The 8,939-nt window shown below is 37.9% G+C and overlaps 1 pseudogene; it reads right to left on the reverse strand.

Moving 5' to 3' along the window:
• Positions 1-736: 736 nt before the first annotated feature.
• LOC110202732 (nischarin pseudogene) lies at positions 737-6,267 on the reverse strand (annotated as a pseudogene).
• Between the last annotated feature and the right edge of the window lie 2,672 nt (positions 6,268-8,939).

Here is an 8,939-nt window from a genome sequence, read left to right on the forward strand (position 1 = left end):
ATTTTACAGATGAGGAAACTGAGGCATATTCAACTTACTGGTATTATGAAAGGAGGCGATAGGAGTAACATATGGTGCTGGAGGGTGGATGGCCCAGTTCTCACATGCAGCCAGTCATCACTGTTATTTGTCATCCATGATGGATACACGTCAACTCTCACAGAGATGTTCCTGTCGGGAGTGAGAATGTGCCAACCCTCCACCCAAGTGATGTCCCCACACTTGGGGTACCTTAATGTGAATTTTGCTATGAGGTTCATGATTATCAGCAAAATAAAAACTATATTTTGACGCTTCTTAAAAAGACACATGTGTCTATAGGATCAAATTAACTTAAACGTTTAGCAACACACCCAATAAAATCCAGTTCACATACACAACTGACTTTTTGACATTGTGAGTGCTTATTAACAGTGAAATAATTTGGGTAGGCTGATATATACAGGAAACAAATGTGGAAACAGAGATAGCCCTGGACAGCACTATGGTATAGAGTTTGTATTCTTTCAATTCATACAGGTTCCCAGGATGCAGAACATGATAAACTCATTACATATTCAACACAAAAATATCTATCTATCAGGTTAACACAAAAAACCAAGGCCCCCAACCAGTGGACACTTGAAGATGTAATTACATGGAACTCACTGCTCTAGGGAGGCCAAAGGCTTGACGAACCTGGGCTGGGCTGGTTTCTTCTAGTCCTTGTCCTTTTCTCTGCCCACTGTCTAGTTGGTTAGCCCATGAACTTGAAAGGCAGGTCCCATCCTCATAGTGTTTCCCCCTGTCTGGCAAGCATTGAGATGAGCTTCTCCAGGCCTTTTGCACTTGGGGTGAAAATGTACCACTATGCTTCTCTGCTCCTGTCATGTCTGCTGACTTTAAGGGCCTCCTGGGAAGTAACTTAAATGTCTCCAGAATCATTCAGGGTCAAGTTCTGCGTTAGATCTTGGTTCTGTACATCATTAAGCACAAAGATGAGGGCCTGAGGATATAGCTGGTAGCCTAAGAGTACCCGGTCCAGCTCCTAGATTCTCTGGCCACCCCCAGGCTGATATTTATATTTCTTTGGCGGCTCCTTGGCAAACTCAGGCAGTGGGTAACTGGTATAGTCCTCATCAAAAAGGAGTTAACTTAAACTGGTCAGAATGAATGTCTTTGTCTGGAGTGAACTGCTGGCCATAGGTTTCCTTCAGAATGCCAGATAGAGAAGGAGCTGGGTAATCTGCCAAACTTAGCCACAATGAAAGCCAAGTCTCTGATTTCCTCCTCATTAGGGTAAACAAACTTCACTCTGCTAGAGTGGATCAACTCATAGTCGTCCGTCTTCCCTGTATTTTTGTTTCTAAATTTAGAGTAAAAATCCTTATTGACTGGTTCTAGGAAATGTGTGTGGGCCAGCAAGGAGAGGACAGACAGAAGGTGTCAAATTAAGGCATGAGTAGAGTAACTGTCTGAAGTCAGACAATATGATCTGCAGAAGAGCCGGTAATTTGAAATTGAAAATACTGATCAAGGAGTCCAACATTTACCAACTGTGGTCATTGAGCTTTAAAATAAAGCAAAAGGACAAATGGAGAGAACTATTGTCATAATCAGAGTTCCTTTGATTCTAGAAGTCTAGCAGAGGCTCACAATAGTGATGAATGGAGTCATCCAGCAGGAACTATACAGCTCTGGTTGTTAGTAACACACGGACAGTGACTTCCACATCGAGGGTTTTATAAAACAAAACTGATGGCCGCATGAGGTGTCTTCCCTCTTCACTTTCAACCTCAGCAACATTGTTATGGAATAACTCAATAACAGCACTTCCCCTTAAGCCAGCCACATCCTCAAGAGAAGAGGAAACCTGCAGGTAAAAAGGAATTTGGCTGTCTTCTGTCATTTTCTGCATCAGAAATTCACTAAGGTACAGCAAGGAGAGAGTTAAATGATAATTGGAAAAGCTAGCTGCCTGCCAATAATTGGAGTCCAAGATGTGGTTTCTTGCCATTCTCAAACTTTTGAAATCTTTGAAGATCACTGTAGTCTTCATATCTTGCAAGAAAGTCCTCAAGGGGTTATAAATTTTCAAAAAATGGAATTTTGCATGAGGTAGAACAAATACTAAGTCCAGCAGCTTAAGTACAGGGCCGTCAGTGAAAGAACCTTTGAGCGGAGTGGAATTGTGGATTGTGTGCAACAGATCTGAGATAAGAGGAATCTAGCTCAGTTTGAAAATCTTTCTGGTGTCACTGGAGTGTCTCCTTTTGTTGGCAAAACATCAAAATCTGATTTTACCATGTTTAAGTGTTGGGGTATTAGAAATATCCAGCAGGGATGGACTGCAGACTGCCCTGTTTCAGATGACTTATAAAATGTTAGGCCATTTTGTTTCTCCCACAGAGTCCTGTTGGCCCAAGGTTGGCCAAATGTCACTTTTATCACCATAAACAAGATATGCAGGAAAACGACCCTTTATCTCACTGTCATCTGAGGAAATGTGGTAAAATCTCATAAGCTGGTAAATCCTTGCCACAGTGTAGCATAGGGCTAGCCACCACAGGTATATGCTGCTGAAAACATTCGCAAGAATTCAACTCTTGGAGACATGAGGCATCTGAAATAAGACACAAATGGAGTTCACTGGTTCTTCCCTTTAGCACTAAGCACACTTCTGGTATGAGAAAGCCAAAGTCTGTTAGGTTCCCATGTGGAAAGCACAATACTAGCTTCAAGGCAGAGAGGATGTGGTGACTGTTTCCTTTGGATGCCTGATGAAGGATCTCAAATATAGCAACTACACTGCCAGTCAGACCACAAATTGCTGGCTTCCTTTGTGAGCCCGAATGGAGATAATCCAGAAGACTTTGAGTAGGTGCTGGTGCTCCACTTCAGAGCTGGCTCTCCCTTAGGAAGGGATGTTGAGACCTTGAGGTTATAACCACAGTAGTACTGCCTTCCTCAGTCGCCCTTTTGGCAGTAAAAGTACCTAGGAAGAAAAAAAGAGTCTCCTGAAGGCTGACCTTGAGAACCCCAAGTTATAAAATAGCACAGCCTCTCTCCTTTGCACAGAACAGAACATTTTCATCAACACTGAAATAGGATTTTGAATGACTATTTAAACTGTTTTTATCACAGAGAAGATGGTGCTTCAGCTGAGACCTGAAGGAAGCCAGGCAAGGCCCAGAACAGAGCCCTGTGGGACAACCCACTGTTAGTAGATGAAGATTCAGCAAAGGAGACTGAGGAGGGGTCAGACAGGTAGGAAGAGAGCCAGGAACATGTAGTGTCATAGAAACCTAGAGAGAAGAGAGCATCCAGGGAAAGAGGGTAATAAGACATACATTTTTGTTCTTCAGACTTTTGACTCCTTTATACTGGTTGATGTATTCAATATCCCTGTTAAGGAAACTTCAGGCTGTTATTTGTGTTTTTTTTTTTAAATCTCTTTTATGCAAATGTATAGTCAGTCTATTAACATGATCCTCCTAGGGCCTGATTTGCCAGTGGTAATTAATTGGTGCAGTTGATAGAGTGCTGGGCCTGGAGTCAAGAAGACTCTTCTTCCTGAGTTTAAATCCAGCCTCAGACATTAGCTGTGAGACCCTGGACAAATCACTTAACCCTATTTACCTCAGTATCTCTGCCAAGAAAACTCCAAAATGGGGTCATGAAGAGTCAGATATGACCAAAAATGACCAAACAACCTCAAATTAATCTATATGATTCTTGCCTAATGGCAAAAAGCTCTCTAGCCACTAAGAGCTGTTCACTTTTGTGAAAGAGCTCAGCTAGGGCAGCAGTGATGCCATTTATTTCATATAAGTGAAACTGTAAGATGCATGACAAACCTTTAGGTGCAGCAGCAGGAAACTGTAAGAGGTGTTCTCAGGTAGACTGTTTGTCTTTTTTCCACTAGACTTTTGGAACTTTTTCCAGTTATCTTTTTTGGGGGAAGTAGGCTCTTATCAATCATCTTTTCAGCAATAAGCTTTTCATGTAGGTCATGGAAGTCACCGTAATGATGTTTGATGGTCCACTGACGGCTGCTAACAATAACTTGGATGATTTGGACTATGTGGCTGGCTTGGCCTCCTCCTCCTCCTCAACCCAAAGCTCCTGGTACCCACCACCACAGTGGGCATGGAGGAGACTTGACTCTGCTCTCCCCTGGCAGCTCTAGCTCTGGAGCCCAGGGCTGCTGCCACTATGCTTATGTGCATCCCCCACTATACATGTTTTAAGGATTAGTCAGTCACTGGCCAATCCCCCTTTATTGTAGATTTTTATCAGTTCCCCACAAATTCTGGAAAACAATTTTTGCAAGACATACTTATAATAAATATTTTCCTTATTTGATAGTTTCCCCTTTTTATTATTCCTTTGTGTTCTGTAAAATTCTTCCTATTTAATCCAATTCATTAAACTTGTTCTAACAATTTTTTCTACTTTCTCAATGATGAGGAATTTCTTTTTTAGACTTCAAATTACATTATAAAGTAGTAATTATCAAAAAACTGGAACTAGGAAGAACATTAGAAAATCAGATCAGTGAAAAGAGATAAGTAAGAATCAGCAGTCCATTATTTGGTAATTCCACAAATATAAGCTATTTGGGGAAGGACTCCCTATTTGACAAAAACTTCTGGTACAACTGAAAAGTATTTGATTGAAGAAGTAAACTTAGGCTAACATATATCCTAATTTCTAAATTGATGCATGAGGCAAATATAAAAAGTTGAAAAGCAAAAAAAAAAATGGAGAGAATGGAGACATTTTTTATACAATAATAGCTAGGAGAATAATTTTTAAATTAAATTTTATTTTTATTGTAAACTTAACAATCATCAACAAAACTCAAGTATTTCTATATACAAAGAACAAAAAAAGGCTTCTATAGGAAGCCATAAACTTCTGTTAGGTATGTTTAACTTTTTCAAAATGTGGATTAAATTTTACATTTTTATAACATTTTAAAATTTATTTTTAATAATAATTTCCCCAATTGTGTGTAAAAACAATATTTAGCATTCATTTAAAAAAAATTTTGTGTTCCAAATTTTCTCCCTCTCTCCTTCTGCTCCTTGCTTCCTGAGATGGTAAGCAATCTGGTATAGCTTATACATGTGCAATTTTCAAAACGTATTACCATATTAGTTATGTTGTGAAAGAAGACAAAAACTGAAAAAAAAACCAAACCTCCACAAAAAATAAAGTGACAAATACTTCGATCTGCATTCAGACTAGGAGAATAATTTTTAACTAAAAATAGGGAGAGGTGTTTATAAAAGATAAAGCAGACAATTGAAAAGACATAAAACTAAAAAGCTTTTACATGAACAAAATCAATGAGGCTTAGATCAAAAGAGAAAATGAAAATTGGAAAAACATTTTTGGCATCAATATCTTTGATGACAGTGGAAAATGGAATTATCAAAATACATGAGCCAAACATTCCCCAGTGAATGGTTAAATAATACCAACCAATCATTTTCAAAAGAAGAATTTCAAATTATCAACAACCATATCAAAACATATTCCAAATCACTAGTAATAAAGAGTAAATGAAAATTAAATTAATTCTGATGTTTTAACTCACATCCATAAAATAGGCAAAAATGACAAAAGACAGAAATAGTGTTGGAAAGACTGTGGGAAGACATCACATTAATATGCTGCAGGTGAATCTGCAACTTGGTTCTACCATTCTGTGAAGCATTTTGGAATTATCCTAAAGAAGCAATTACAGTGTCTATACTCTTTGGCTCAGAGATTTCATTCTTCAGAGGAAAAACTGAAAATGGTCAAAGAAAGCAAGATGGGTCCCATATTTGCCAAAATAATCATAGTAGCACAATTTATAGTAGCAGAAGAATAGAGACAAAGTAGGTCCCCATTATTGGGAGATAGTTCAATAAACTGGTGTGTGAATGCAATAGAGTATTATTGGACCATAAGAAATTCAGAGAAACATGAGAAGACCTATGTGAACTGATGCAGAGAGAAGTAAGAACTAAGAAAACAATATACACTGACTTCAGTAATGTAATTGAAAAGAACAATAAACCAAGGCTGAATGTTGGGTCATTATAATTTTCCCTCTTGACCCCAGAAATAGATGAAGAAATGCCATCTGCTTTTTTTTTAATTATAGAAATTGGAGACTTTGGGTTTGGGATGTTGCACATGCTGTCAGACCTAGTTGTTGAGTGGTTTGTTTTCGCTTACCTGCTTTTCATTCTTAGGAGGGAAGGCCTCCCGGGTGTGGGGGGTGACATGCATGACAGGTAAATCTGGAAATGGCTGTAATGTAAAAACAAGATGGAGTTAGGTAGTATGATAGATGGAGCACTGGACCTGGAGTTGAGAAGATCTGAGTGTGAATCTTACTTCAGGTGCTAACTAGCCTTGTGACACCAAGCAAGGCACGACATCTCTCAAGCTCAGTTTTCTCATTGTAAAATGAGGACAAAAATAACCCCTACTTCACAAGATCATTTTGAGAACAAATTAGATAATTTAATTAAAGCACTATAGGAATATTAGTTCTTATCAATACTTTCTTGTTTCTGCTTTTTAATTTAAAATTTAATTTTTACCCAGTTATATGTGAAAACAATTTTAACATTCATTTTTTAAAAATTTGTGTTCCAAATTCTCTCCCTCCTTCCTTCCCCACACCAATTGAGAAGGTGAGCAATTTGATATAGGTTCTACATGTTCAGTCATGCATAACATATTTCCATATTAGGCATGTTGTGAAAGAAAACACAGACAAAAAAAAACCAACAAGAAAAATACAGGAAGTCAATGTGCATTCAGACTCCATCAGTTTTTACTTTGGAGATGGATAGCATTTTTCACCATAGGTCCTTTGACACTGTCTTGGATTATTGTATTGCTGAGAATAGTTAAGTCATTTACAGTTGATCATCATACAATATTACTGTTACTGTGTACAATGGCCTCCTGGTTCTGCTTATTTCACTTTGCATCAGTTTGTGTAAGTCTTTCCAGGATTTTATGAGAGCATCCTGCTTATCATTTCTCATAGTACAATAGTATTCCATCACAATCATATACTATAACTTCAGCCATTCCCCAAGTGATGGGCATCCTCTCTATTGCTAATTCATTATCACCACTAAAAGAGCTGCCTAAAATATTTTTGTACATATAGATCCTTTTCCTTTTTGGTTATCTCTTTGGGACACATATCTAGTAGTGGTATTGCTGGTTCAAAGGATATGCATGGTTTTATAGCCCTTTGGGCATAGTTTCAAATTGCTTTCCAGAATGGTCGAAGCAGTTCACAAGTCTAATAACAACGCATTAGTGTCTAAAATTTCCCATATCCTCTCCAATGCTTGTCATTGTCCCTTTCTGTCATATTAGCCAATAGATGTGAGATGGTTCCTCAGAGTTGTTTCAATTTACATTTCTCCAATCAATAGTGATTTAGAGGATTTTAAAATATGATTATAGATAGCTTTTACTACTTCATCTTGAAGCTGCCTTTTCATATCCTTTGACCACTTATCAATTGAGGAATGGCTCTTATTTCTGTAAATTTGACTCAATTCTTTATATATTTGAGAAATGAGGTCTGTATTAGAGAAACTTGCTGTAAAATTTTTTCACTGTTATGATTACTGTGTAATTCCCTCCATCCTGTTTTCCCCATTTATCCTTCTCTCTCTCTTGCCCCCTTCCTCCATCCATCCCTCCCTCTCTTCTTTCACCCTATCCATCCTCAAAAGTATTTTCTTTGACTACCACCTCCTCCCAATCTGCCCTCCCTTCTATCAGCCCCTCTTTCTCTTAGCCCTTTCCTTTCCTATTTTCCTGTAGGGTAAGATAGATTTTTAATACTCAAATGAGTATGTATGTTATTCCCTCTTTCAGCCAATTCCCATGAGAGCAAGGTTCAAGCACTCTCCTTCCCTCCACTGTAAAAGCTCTTTTGCACCTCCTTTATGTGAGATAATTTACCCCCATTCTATTTTCCCCTTTCCTGTTCTCCCAGTGCATTCTTCTAAAAACTCCTTTTTATTTTTCTAGATATCATCCCATCATATTCAACTCACAACCCAACCCTTTGTCTATGTATCCTCCTTCTAACTGCCCTAATAATGAGAAAGTTGTAGTAGTTACAAGTGTCATCTTCTCATGTAGGAGTGTAAACACTTTAACCTCATTGAATCCCTTGTGATATCTCTTTCCTGTTTATCTTTTCACACTTCTTTTGAGTCTTGTATTTGAAAATAAAATTTTCTATTCAGCACTGATCTTTTCATCAAGACTTGAAAGTCCTCTATTTCCTTGCATATCCATTTTTCATTCTGAAGGATTATACTCAATTTTGCTGAGTAGGTGATTCTTGGTCAGAATCCTAGCTTCTTTGCCCTCCAGAATGTCATATATTTCAAGCCTTCTAATCCTTTAATGTAGAAACTGCTAAATCTTATGTTATCCTGACTGTGGCTCCATGACATTTGAATTTCTTTCTGGCTGCTTGCAATATTTTCTCCTTGGTCTGGGAGCTCTGGCATTTGGCTGTAATATTGCTGGAAGTTTTCATTTTGGGATCTCTGTCAGGAGGCAATTGGCGAATTCTTTCAATTTCTATGTTATCCTCTGGTACTAGAATTTCAGGACAGTTTTCCTTGATGTCTAGGCTCTTTTTTGATCCTGGATTTCAGGTAGTCCAATGATTGTTAAATTATCTCTCCTGGACCTGTTTTCCAGGTCAATTGTTTTTCCAATGAGACATCTCACATTTTCTTCTATTTTTTTCATTTAAAAAATTTCATTTGATTGTTTCTTGATGTCTCATGGAATTATTAGCTTTCACCCACCCAACCGTGATTTTTAAGGAATAATTTTCTTTGGCAAGCTTTGGTACCTCCTTTTCCATTTTGCAAATTCTACTTTTTAAGGAGTTCTTTTTTCAA

The sequence above is a fragment of the Phascolarctos cinereus genome, unplaced genomic scaffold, assembly GCF_003287225.1.
Source record: "Phascolarctos cinereus isolate Bilbo 61053 unplaced genomic scaffold, phaCin_HiC Scaffold_5;HRSCAF=322, whole genome shotgun sequence".
NCBI lineage: Eukaryota > Metazoa > Chordata > Mammalia > Diprotodontia > Phascolarctidae > Phascolarctos > Phascolarctos cinereus.